We start from the raw sequence: 13,762 nt of genomic DNA on the forward strand, positions 1-13,762 counted from the left end.
TTATTGTTATTATTTTTTTTACAGTTTGTTGCTTTTATTAAGGGATAAACATATAAAATCACACCAAAAGTGCAGACGTGTAACCAGAGAATAAAAAGTGACAAACATATGACAAGTAAAAGAGTTTCGCTTTCAAAAAAGTAATATTTTTCCCTTCTGGAAAATTACATAAAGTGATGAAATATGCTGTTACATATGAAAATCTGACAGGCAAAGAGAATAAGAGAGGAATAAAATGAAAAACAAAGGAATATTGAAAACCATGAATAAAACATCAGGAATAAAGGGGTAAATAAATTAAAGCAACAACAAAAGTAGAGAAAATCAACAGTTGAATTATTAAAAGATGAAGAAGAGTAAAAGAAATATAAAAGAAGAAGTAAGGAAACCTTCAGTGTATTAAAAAAAAAAAAAAGAATGAAAGTAAACATCAGAAGGTTCATTCATTCTTCAACTCATTTAGGGAAAACCTTATTTTCAATGGTTCCAAGGTACATAAAATAAATAATTACAGACAGAACATGATTCCATAAAACCGTAATAGTAAAAAATTAAAAGTAAAAACTGTTAAAAAAAACAAAACAAAACAGCAAATATAATCAATAAAATTAGCACTAAAATGTCCCACTTGTGTTAATGTGTGTCACTTTACCCTTAAATACATAAAACTATTTTTGGTAGAAGCTTCCAGGTGGATTTTTCTGCATTTCTTAAGTGATTTATCACCATTTATTACATTATTCTCTGCAGTTAGCCCCCCCAACACACCCCCCTGATGAAAATCAGGTCTTTTCTTACCCTTAATTACCTCCGCCAAGGAGGTTATGTTTTTGCCAGGGTTTGTTTGTTTGTTTGTTTGTTTGTTTGTTTGTTTGTTTGTCCGTTAGTGTGCAACATAACTCAAAAAGTTATGGACAGATTTTGATGAAATTTTCTGGGTTTGTTGGAAATGGGATAAGGAAGAAATGATTAAATTTTGGTGGTGATTGGGGGTGGGGGGGCCCATGGGGGGGCCCATTTCCAACAAACCCTGAAAATTTCATCAATTGCTGTCCATAACTTTTTGAGTTATGTTGCACACTAACGGACAGACAAACAGACAGACAAACAAACAAACAAACCCTGGCAAAAACATAACCTCCTTGGCGTGGGGGGGCCCACGGGGTGGGCCACTGATCAGCCTTGGTGGAGGTCTGCGCTCTCCGAGTCCTTCTAGTTATGCAAAAGTGTCTCTTGATCAAAATCTATCAGTAACTGAACATAAAAACAAGTGTGTCCATCCACTGTCATTGATCCAACTCCATGGGTTTTACTGGTGAATCAATGTTGTAGAAGATGACGGTGTTTCCACGGTAACTGGAGAGCCGGCTGGATCCGGCTAAAATTAAGCCCTGGTGACACTTTTAACCATCAATAGTCACTTTTCCATTGGACATCTGCGCAAAACTTTACCGATATTTACTAAATGTTGAAAAAACAGAAGTGTGTAATGTCGGTTTTTCCATTAAATCACAAATGCGATTATTTGTTTATTTATTATCGCGAGATGACACGAGAAGTCATTCCATAAACATGATGATGAATGTAAATATCATGTTAATTTACAGATATATTCATTATTATTATATATTACCCCTCTATCTCATCCTAAATTAAAAAATGATTGCATTTCCTGGTGTGTCCACACATGTTGGTTTGAAAACTCTTCTTCTTCGCTTGTTGTAAGGCAAGGCAGGCTTATTTATATCGCACATTTCATGTACAAGAGAATTCAAAGTGCTTTACATAAAACATTAAAAGCATTACAGCAGGGAAGCAATGTAAAGTATAAGCATGAGAAAAAAACAAAACAGATAAATAGATAAAACAGATAAAACTGTAAATGTAAAAGAAACAGTGCAGATCTGAACTGATGAATAAAAACTCTGTGAACTGGTGGGTCTTTAACCTGGACTTACATAAACCGACTGTTAAACGTCAACATCCGGTCTTTTTTATTCATATGACTCTAGTTGCCGAAAAAAGTCTTTCCATTGCAGTTTTGCATCATATACAATTTGCGCTACGCCCGAAAAACCACCTCTTACCAGCGCAAAAACTTTTCTACTACTACTACTAATAATAATAATGGATTAGATTTTTATAGTGCTTTTCAAGGCACCCAAAGCGCTTTACTTTATTGATCCATAATTCATTCGCTCACACATTCCCCCTCTGGTGGTGGTAAACTATGTTTGTATCCACAGCTGCCCTGGGACAGGCTGACAGAAGCATGGCTGCCAATTTGTGCCAAATGGCCCCTCTGACCACCACCAAATATTCATACATATTCAAACACCAGTGTGAGTGGCACTGGAGGAAAGATGGGTGAAGTGTTTTGCCCAAGGACACAACGGACTGACTTGGACAGAGCAGGATTATTGGACGATCCACTCTACCTCCTGAGTCATGATCGAAACACACGAGTTTTGGCGAAATTGTCGTTTTTCCATTTGGTAAATTTTTATGCGCAAGTTATTTGCACAATTTGAGGGTCAAGGGAAAACTGACTGTCTTCTGTGTAATTTTTGTACTTTCTAATGCCGCGTTTCCACTATGTGGGAACAGCTCAGCTCGGCTCGGCTCGACTCGGTATTCCTGGAGACCATTTCCATTACAGGATACTACTGATGTTACGACCCATAGGTGGGACTGTGTGTCACTCCGTGGGTGTGTCTATTTTTCTTTATGTGAGTGTGTTACAGGTGTCGAGCCAGATCCCCCCCCTGTGATTGGAGCAGCAGCTGGAGGCGGACCCTTAAAGACCGCAGAGCTGGGCCGGACCGACGTCACCGTTTCCTCTACTCCCAACCCCGCCTTCATTCTGCCAGTGTTCACAGTTCAGCAGAAGGGGTGGGCTGCACTTTTTCTTTTGTCTCGTTTTCTTCTGTTTTTGGTAAGGGAGGTTAGATCTTGTATTTTGTTTTTTTTTATTTTGCAGGTCAGCTTCATTTCTTGGTAGTAGAGTTTTGTTTGTTGTTTTGGCCAGAGCCCACCCTGAAGTTTCAGTTGCCTTTTTGTCCAGTTTTCCATATCTTTATTTTGCACCATGTAAATAAGTCACTTTTTGTTAAACATGCACAACCCACGTCTGGGGTTTCTCCCTGTGGCCTGGCAGTGAGGAAAGGTGACCACACTTTTCATCTTGTGCCCTAGGGTCCCCTAGCCGGGGCATAACACTGACTTTACAGTACCTGGTCGTCATAGCGATGCGGCGCGTTATTTCCGTGTTGTCTGCTCAGAGAGTTGCTGAAAAGTCGCTCGTTGCGTGTTGTCTCGTCTGAATTTTTACGTCGGCCACCAAAGACTGAATCTCCTCGACCGACCATGGTGTAGTTTTGGGACGTTATTATGTGGATTAATGTACCGCTGTATTTACTGTCCACTTCCACATCTGTTTTTTGTAAAACGGCGGGTCACAGAGAAAACTGTCTGACCAATCAGTGGTCTGCAGTGTTTACACGTCACGGTTTAGTATCGCTTGGAACCTCGGCGGAGGTGATACCAAAAAACTACTACCCGGTACCACACTCTCAAAAATAGAGGTACGAGATCAGAACATTTATGTACCTATTCGTACATTTTTTAAGAATGTTCTCTCAAAAGTACCATATTGGTCTTTAGGAGGCCAGAATTGCACCTTTAGACTACGAAAAAGGGTCCAAAGTTCTGTAAAGTACAAATGTGTACTATAAGGTACCCTGCAGCATTCAAAACTGTGTACAGACCATGAGAATAGTCTATAGGCTAGGAGAACTGAACAGTAGGCCTAATTATAGTTTAAACATTAGGCTTAGCGCATTATTTGTTATATATCAGACTGTAATTACTAGGCCTGTAACAGTGCACATACTGAACCGAACCGTTTCAGTACACACCTGTTCGGTTTGGTACACAGCTGTACCGAAACGGCACAGAATGTTGAGAAAAAGAAAAAGGAACGAAAGGCGTCGTTCGATGTGGAACTTTAAATCCACGCAAGTTCCACATGGACATAAGGAACTAGCGCACAACGACTCGAAATATGAAATAGCTGCTGCCATAAGGTTAAAAAAAACAACAAATATGATGTCAGCCTGAAGGGAAGAGACTGCAGACCCTCCACCATCATTACAGTCCTGTTTGGGATCAGTTCAGGTTCAGGTGAAAGACAACAACGAGGAAACAGACGTTAATAAGACGGACGTCGTTTACCGCCTATGAACTACGGTAGTTCTAAAACACTGACACTAGCTCTGTCTCTCTCTCTCTCACACACACACACACACACACACACACTGTATAATAGAGGAATAAAACCCGGGAGTTGGAAGTTGTAAAGGAATTGAAAGGATGTAAAGTTTCACTTTCGTTTCACGCCAGCGTTAGTTATTACGTTAGTTATGGACCGAACCCCTACGTATAACCCCCCCACCCCCACCCCCCCGACAAAAAAAAAAAAAAGACCCCCCTCCCCGTGTTTTTGACAAATCGCACCCTGCACACACACACACACACACACACACACACACACACACACACACACACACACACACACACACACACACACACAAGTACACAAAGTGTCCTAAACAGTTTATCTGTCCTAAAATAAATAATCAGGTTAATTTATTTGTCAGTGTTGCTCTTCAGTTCGTTTAAACAGAATACCAGTTTACCCTCCTGTTAATGTTGCACTTCATATGGACTTTTTAGTTGTTGTTATTTTAAAGCAGAATGTGAACTGACAGAACTGTGATTAGATTTTTGTCGTTTGTTCAAAACTCCCTTTCAGGGAAAAATGCAATACTAATGTTTAAAATACATTTAGTAATATTTTATTTTCTATTGATTTATAACAGCAGAATTATATTATTCCTGTTTTTCTATATTCTATTGTCTCCAAAAATTGGTGGGAGACTGTTCAAAAATGCATAAATGCATTAAAGACATTTTGAGGGGTTTTCTTTCTTCCCGTACCAAACCGGAAAAAAAAACGAACTGTGGCTTTGAAAACCGAAAACGTACCGAACCGAAAATTTTGTGTACCGTTACAGTCTTAGTAATTACTCTATATTATATTTAATAATAATTTGTGTTTTAATTTAATAGCCCAATTAGCTCAATGATAATAGCCTAATAATTTATTTATCTTATTAGAACCTCTGATTATCGCCATAATCTGTTTTATCAAGTTTTCATCCACACCTCCATGTTTTGATGTCGTAGCTTACCTATGCTGTTTTTTTTGTTTTGTTTTGTTTTGTTTTGTTTTTCTCAATTAGGCCACCGGTTCAAACTTTAAACATCATGGCATTATAAACTATATGAGAGATTTATTTCTATGTAAAGTACTTAAGGTACAAAAATGGACCATTTTGAAAGGGTACAGAAATGTCTCTCAAAAAAGTACACCCCCAGCGACAAGCATTTGTACCCTTTTAAGTACAAGCTGGTACCTCTGTTTTTGAGAGTGCAGATTCCAGGTCCTTTGGCGCTTTGGGTGTCTAGAAAAGCGCTATATAAAATCCAATCCATTATTACAGGGTGGGGAAGTAACATTTACAATGAACATTTAGTTGTTTTTTCTCAGCAGGCACTACGTCAATTGCTTTGAAACCAAACATATACTGATGTCATAATCATACCTAACACTATTATCCATACCTTTTCAGAAACTTTTGCCCATATGAGTAATCAGGAAAGCAAACGTCAAAGAGTGTGGGATTTGCTGAATGCACTCGTCACACCAAAGGAGATTTAGCGATAAATCTGTCATTTCTGCGGCTCAGAACAGCATCGACAGTGAAGATCTTTTCATCTGAAAAGATCATTACAATGGAGGACTTTTTCTTGAACCATGTAATAATTTTCTTGCACCTTTCCAATCTCTTTTCCTTCATAGCTGTTGTGAACAAGTGTTTTGGTGTTCTTGTGTAAGAGTTTAACTTCAAATCATATTTTACTGCATTTCTAACGGTCTTGTTGTCTACCTCAAGCTCAATTGCCATTTTTCTCATGGATCTGGTTGGATCCTTTAGGATTTTGGATTTGAGAGCTTTAATAAAAGCTTTGGTACGTTTTTTGTTGCTTCCTCCACTTCCAGACTTTGTCGTAATAGTTTTGCTCATAGTCATTCTCTTCTTTCCATTATAAACAGTCTTTATGGACACTCCAACTATTTTTGAAATCTCCTTTGGTGTGACGAGTGCATTCAGCAAATCACACACTCTTTGACGTTTGCTTTCCTGATTACTCATATGGGCAAAAGTTTCGGAAAAGGTATGGATAATAGTGTTAGGTATGATTATGACATCAATATATGTTTGGTTTCAAAACAATTGACGTAGTGCCTGCTGAGAAAAAACAACTAAATGTTCATTGTAAATTTTGCTTCCCCACCCTGTATTATTATTATTATTTTTATTTTTTTTTGTAATGGAAACGCAAAAAGACCAAGCTGAGTCAAGTTGAGTCGAGCTGGTACCTCGCAGTGGAAACGCGGCATAAATTTATCCGGGCCAGATGGAACCCTTTGACGGGCCGTATGTTTGACACCTCTCGTTTCGGTCTTTGACGGGTAAAGGATTGATGACATTCAAAGTTAAGCTGAACTCCAGTCAAATAAACTAGAGTCTTAAACCTCCGTGTGCAGGGAACCCATCAGAGGTGAGTGCGCTTCACTGCTCTGTTAATTATTTCTCACCGCTGGTATTTCACACCTGCCGGGGAATGTCGGCGCAGGCCCGGCGGCCCGGCCAGGACGTGATTGATATGTGTGGTTATTTCACTGTGTCCCTTCAGCCCGAGGCGTGGCTGCACAAAGAGCTGCTTCTTCTTCTGCTGTCTCCCACGCGTCCTGCTGTAATTCTTCTCCGCACAACATTCTGGCACGACTCGAACGCTGCAGGGAAAGCCAATCGGTGGATGGATGTGTGGTTGTGTGTGTGCGCGCAGGTGGGTGACGGAGTGTGTGTTTGCACGGTTCAGGTCCGCACATAATGACACGGTGACCCACACAACACACACTCTCAGAGTTATTGATTCCACCTCTTCAAACCACTTCACTTATGAAGAGGAGGCGCAGATAAAGAAGAGGTTAAACAGCCATTACTCATCTGACGCCAGGCTGGTTCTCTGGCTCCGACCCAATACGTGGTTCTGAGCCAACTTCAGGACCACGTTCACTGTGTTTTGTTTTCAGTAAAGTTGACTAGAAGGCCTGGACGGTGGGTTAAAAATAAGAGTAGAACCTCTAACCGTATCTATGTGCTTTGGAACCCTTTATCAGGGAAGTGACTATTTTTGGTAATTTCTGCACACATTACCAAACAGTGACAGTAACAGTTCCGGTGAGTCAACAATCTCAGGTCCAATGTGGTCTACAGGGTCTAGAAGGTCCACCTCTGTATGAACAGTGAGTGGACCTGCTTTGTTAGGTACCATGAAGTAATGGTACTAATGTAAGGAATGAAGTTCAAAGGGAGAATGTGGATGTGGACAGGGGTCTGGATCAGCACGCATGTGGGTCTAATGTTAGAAAATACAGGTTCCTTTCACCTTACATGTGTTTTTCTTGCATGTTTAAAAAAAAAAAAAAAAAAAAAACTTCTTGGCTATTTTTTTCTGCCACTTATGGCCACGGAACTAAATATGGTAACTTCATTGACCTTGATTTTCGATGATAAAAAATTTCCATCCATCCTTCCTTCTTTCCTTCCTTCCATCCATCCATCCATCCATCCACCCACCCACCCTTCCTTCTGTCCTTCCTTCCATCCATCCATCCATGCATCATTCATTCCTCTTCTTTCTTTCCTTCCATCCATCATTCCTTCCTTCCTCTTCCATCCATCCATCCATCCATCCACCCACCCACCCATCCATCCATCCACCCATCCATCCATCATTCCTTCCTCTTCCATCCATCCATCCATCCATCCATCCATCCTTTCTTCCTTCCTTCCATCATTCCTTCCTCTTCCTTCCATCCATCCATCCATCCATCCATCATTCCTTCCTTCCATCCATCCATCCATCCATCCATCCATCCATCCATCCATCCATCCATCCTTTCTTCCTTCCTTCCATTATTCCTTCCTCTTCCTTCCATCCATCCATCCATCCATCCATCCATCCATCCATCCTTGCTCTCCCATCCATCCATCCATCCATCCATCCATCCATCCATCCATCCATCCATCCATCCATCCATCCATCCTTTCTTCCTTCCTTCCATCATTCCTTCCTCTTCCTTCCATCCATCCATCCATCCATCCATCCATCCATCCATCATTCCTTCCTTCCATCCATCCATCCATCCATCCATCCATCCTTTCTTCCTTCCTTCCATCATTCCTTCCTCTTCCTTCCATCCATCCATCCATCCATCCATCCATCCTTGCTCTTCCATCCATCCATCCATCCATCCATCCATCCATCCATCCATCCATCCATCCATCCATCCATCTTCTTCCGCTTTTCCAGGGCTAGGTCTTGGAGGCAAAAGTCTAAGCAGGGATGCCCAGACTTCCCTCTCCCCAGACTCCTCCTCCAGCTCTTCCAGGGGGACCTCAAGGCTTTCCGAGGCCAGCTGATAGACATAGTCCCTCCAGTGTGTCCTAGGTCTTCTCCAAGACCTCCTCCTGGCGGGACATGCCTGGAACACCTCCCCAGGGAGACGTCCAGGTGGCATACGAAACAGATGCCAGAGCAAGGTTCTAATAGTTTTAGATTTTTCATTATAGTTCAATTTTATTTAGTTTTGACCCTTTTTCTCTAATTCAGTTAGTTTTAATTCGTTTTTAGAGAGGGTTTGCTAGTTTATATTAGTTTTTATTTTTTTCTAAATGCTTAGTTTTAGTTTAGTTTTAGTTTTTTTTTAATACCTTTTCTCTTCTTCTCCGTTTTATTCCCATAAATCCCGTACAGGACTCTGCTGCTTTCTCCCAACTTTAGTCTCCATGTTTCCAGGTAGAGTGGGGACCAGAAGACGACTGGAAACCACAAGTGACGAGAAGTGATGGACCGTGAAGTGTCGTATTGTGCCACTAGCTAAAATTGTTCAAGTGAAATAAATCCATTTCATATCGATCTGACGCTGACAAAAAGGAAAAAGAAGGGAATTTTATCCATAATTTTTATACATTTTAGTTTTATAAGCACACAATACAGTTTAAGTTAGTTATCGTTTTTTTCTTTTAATTATAGTTTTTATTTATTTCAGTTAATGAAAATGTTTTTCTATTCTAGTTTTCGTCATTTCGTTAGTTTTCGTTAACAATAATAACCTTGTGCCAGAGCCACCTCAGCTGGCTCCTCTGGAAGTGGAGGAGCAGCAGATCTACTCTGAGCTCCTCCCCCTATCCCTAAGGGTGCGCCCAGCCACCCTACAGAGGAAACTCATTTTGACCACTTGTATTTGGGATTGACATGATCAGTAAATTAAATATAGGAAAATACTGGATTTTCACTGAAAAAGTGCAAAATACAGAGGATTATTTCATAATAAATGGTCTAATCACTTTAAAAAAATGTTAAATATACAGAAAAAAAAATCACTTTGGAACTACCACAAAAGTAGCACTGGGTCTTCATGGGTTAAGGCTGTGTTTTTCAACCTTGGGGTCGGGACCCCACATGGGGTCACCTGGAATTCAGATGGGGTCGCCTGAAATTTCTGCCAATTGATGAAAAAAAAAACAAAAAAAAAACTTACCAGTAAAAAATATATGGTGAGTTGACAGAGATAATCCCAATCCATAATAGACATGACAAACTGTGAGTCTGAAACTGAAGCACTGTGGTTGTGTTTATCTGTCAAATGTTCATTGTGGTCGGTTTCAGATGCTGCAGCTCTTTCATAATTCATAGTTTGAGTTCTTGTTTGTTCAGTATTAATTGTCAGCCTTGTAAATCCAAGCTGGACTGACTGTACATATCCTGACCAAGGAAAATCAAATTCTCACTTTGTGGAGTAATCTACACCTGGCTTTTCTGCCTCCATCCATAACAGTATATATCATATAGACTAAATGTTGTCTAAAATGTACGTTTATTTGCAGCATAGTACAGAAAACTATTACATGATCAAAAAGAATTTAAATTTAGCAAAAAAAAAAAAAAAAAGTCTCTGTTTTGAATGTCTGGGGTCGCCGAAAATTTGTGTGTTAAAATAGGGTCACAAGCCAAAAAAGGTTGAGAACCACTGGGTTAAGGGATAATGTACATCTATTTTATTTATGTATTTTACTTGCACATCACAAACAGCAGGACAAAAAAAGATTAAAAAAAAAAAACCCAAAGCAATAAAAAAAAAAAATAAAATAATTGCATAGAATAATCTCTGCTGCATGACTGTGCCAATTGTTATTTTTGTTTGTGAATGGTACCTGGTACTTATTGCTGAATGTTGTTTGTTTTGTTCCGTCTATGTTTTGTGAAACAAATGGTAAAATGTCTAATAAAAATTAGGTGTCAAAAAAAAAAAAAAAAAAAAAAAAACAAGAAAAAAAAAAAAAAATCATGTAACACCATTGTGCATGAGAGGATACAAGCCAAAAACGACTTATTGAAATACCTCCCCAGAAATAAACAACACAGAAAAAAAAGAATAAAAATGTGATATAATTGAAATAATAATCTAAAGTAAAAAAAAAAACAAAAACAAATACAAATTATATAAAGCCTTACATTTTTTCATAAATTACAGTCCTTTTCAGATGCTTTTTATTTATAGATGATAAAACTGAATTTCTGACATGTATGTGTGTCTGATTTTAACTAATTCAGACAGAATCCAGGCAGAAAGTTTCACACAGGCGCTAGAAGCTAAAATCAGTTCCACTCCAGTTCAATTAAATTCAACATGTAAATTTGAACATCTATGCACATGTTTGCCGTGTGAATCATCCATGTTGCCGCGTTCCACTTTTGTCAAGAAAGTGGCTTCAGGCGACATTTTCAGATGACAGTTGAACAGTGTGAGGCTCAGTTGGGATCACATCAAGAGGAAAAAACACCACGAGCCGATCCGCCAGGAGGAGGAGGAGCCGCTTCTGGGCTCAAGGTGAACAGTTCCCGTCATCGCAATAGTAGATACTGGATGAAAGAGTCTTAAAATAATGATTCTGTTGTTTTGTGAAGCTCAAATATCGACTGGGTGATGTGGACAAAAGATCACATGATGTTTTATTGAAGTAAAAATGCACGTTCCAAACCATGATCTGAATCTGAGTTTTGTAACCTTTAACAAAACACAGACAAGTTTCAACCAAATTGTTTTTCCTCTAGTTCAGGGGTTTCCAAAGTGGGTGCGGGGGGCAAGGTTATTATCGTTAATGAAAACTAATGAAATGACGAAAGCTAGAATTGTAAACACATTTACGTTAACTGAAATAAATAAAAACTCTAATTAAAAGAAAAAACCATAACTAACTGAAACTGTATTGTGTGCTTACAAAACTAACTAAAACGTATAAAAATTATAGATAAAATTCCCTTCGTTTTCGTCTTTGTCGATGTTGGATTGATACAAAATTGATTTATTTCGCTAGAGCAATTTTAGCTAGCAGCACCATACGACACTTCACGCTCCGTCACTTCTTGTAACTTGTTTAGAGTCATCGTCTGGTGCCCACTCTACCTGGAAACATGGAGACTAAAGTTGGGAGAAAGCATCAGAGTCCTGTCTGGGATTTATTTGAATACGACGGCGAAAATATGACAAAAATAAAACTAAACTAAAACTAAGCATTTACAAGGAAACTAAAACTAAAAAGAACTAGCAAACCTGCTCTAAAACAAATTAAAACTAACTGAATTAGAGAAAAAAAATGCGAAAACTAAATAAAACTAAACTATAATGAAAAATCCCAAACTATTGTAACCTTGGTGGTGGTGGTGGGGGGGGTGGGGTGTCATGAGATGATATTCAAAAACCTCTTGATGTGATCCCTGAGGAGGTTCTGACTGATTAAGGGCATTATTATTGTACATGCATTTGGAAGGGAGAACAATAGTGCCTTTTCCATTGGACATCTGCGCAAACCTTTACTGATATTTACTAAATGTCAAAAAAACAGAAGTGCGTAATGTCGGTTTTTCCATTAAATCACAAATGCGATGATTTATGTGTTATCATGAGATAACATGAGAAGTCATTCCATAAACATGGCGATGAACGTAAATATAATGTTGATTTACAGACATATTCCTTATCATTATATATTACTAGGGATGCACCGATACCACTTTTTTCCAGACCGAGTACGAGTACTTACATTTGAGTACTTGCCGATACTGAGTACCGATATGAGTACTCAATAATCCCATTCCAGTTCTTAGTTCCTTTTGTAAATGTGCTTTATTGTCGTTGTCATTAGTCTGACTGGAACAAAGTGCTGCTACTGACATTTAATGTGTTGGAATGAGCGTTTGTCAATTAATCCACAAGGGGGTGCCGCTCTGAATTAACCATACTGGACAAATACCACGAAGAAGAGTAAAGTTTTTTGAGAAGAAGAAGAAGAAAGTCAGTAATAACAAACATGGAGACGACAGAGGTAACACTAATGTGATACTGATATTACAGCGTTTTCACTGGTAAGGTTTAAAAGTTTAGCTTCAGCAGGAAGAGAAAAGAGAAATGAGCGATAAGTTTGGTTTTCACTTCCGCTGGCGGCGGTCCGCACCGCTCCGTACTCCCGCTGGTATTCTCCATCTCCACCAGCACCTGGAAAACAGATGGAATGTACGCAGAGGACGGACAGAAAGCTGCGTCCGTATCTGTCTGTGTCTGTAACGTTACTTGCAGTCAGCGTTACTTTTATCACCATCGCTTATTTTGAAACATCTCCACACTCTTCACACTCCACACACATTATTCCTCCTCCTCATACCTGCTGCACTGAACTGTGAATGTCACACGGCCGTAAGTGGTATCGGTGCATTTGTATCAGATTACTTTTATGAGTACGAGTACGAGTACACACACTGAGTATCGGAGCCGATGCCCGATACTGGTATCGGTATCGGAGCATCCCTATATATTACCCCTCTATCTCATACTAAATTCAAAAATGATCGGGTTTCCTGGTGTGTCCACACATACCGTGACATGTTTCTTTTAAAACTTTTCTTCTTCACTTTTTATAACATACGTCAACATCCGTTTTTTTTAATTCACGTGACTCTAGTTGCAGAACAAGGTCTTTCCATTGCAGTTTTGTGTGATATACCATTTGGTCTATGCCCAAAAAAAAACACCTCTTGCCAGCGCAAAAACTTTTAATCGAAAAACGAGAGTTTTGGCAAAATTGTCATTTTTCCATTAGGGTAAATTTTTATATGAAAGTTATATTTGAGCAATTTGAAGGTAAATGGAAAAGCATCTACTGAGAGTGTCAAGGTGAGTTGAAAGTGCATTACCATTGAAAGAGCACAGGTTTCAATGTTATAGTATGACCAACAGCGTCATGGTAACAAACAGGTACGACATTGTTCGTCCTACAGGTTTGACTAATGGTGTCACCTTAATAAAAATAAAAAATAAACAGAAAAAGGTCAATAAATGTTATAAAAAAACAGACACATTCACCTAAATAAACCTTAATATAAACCCTGCACATAAAACAGAACACTATGAGTAAAATGTCAAGTACCCACAATGCAATGTGGCAAATATGCCACAGTATCATTATGTATATGCTGCAGTTTTTTCTGGTTTCTAGATGTTAAAGGCCCA

General features: G+C 39.0%; 1 long non-coding RNA gene across 1 annotated transcript; it reads right to left on the reverse strand.

Annotated features, from left to right (window-relative positions):
• Nucleotides 1–1,996: 1,996 nt before the first annotated feature.
• On the reverse strand, nt 1,997–13,410 carry LOC115413709 (uncharacterized). Its single transcript, XR_003934506.1, has 2 exons — nt 13,285–13,410; nt 1,997–2,080 (listed from the first exon to the last, which is right to left on the reverse strand). It is a non-coding gene; the product is annotated as an uncharacterized LOC115413709 (long non-coding RNA).
• Nucleotides 13,411–13,762: the final 352 nt, after the last annotated feature.

Source organism: Sphaeramia orbicularis, chromosome 22 (assembly GCF_902148855.1).
Source record: "Sphaeramia orbicularis chromosome 22, fSphaOr1.1, whole genome shotgun sequence".
Classification (NCBI taxonomy): domain Eukaryota; kingdom Metazoa; phylum Chordata; class Actinopteri; order Kurtiformes; family Apogonidae; genus Sphaeramia; species Sphaeramia orbicularis.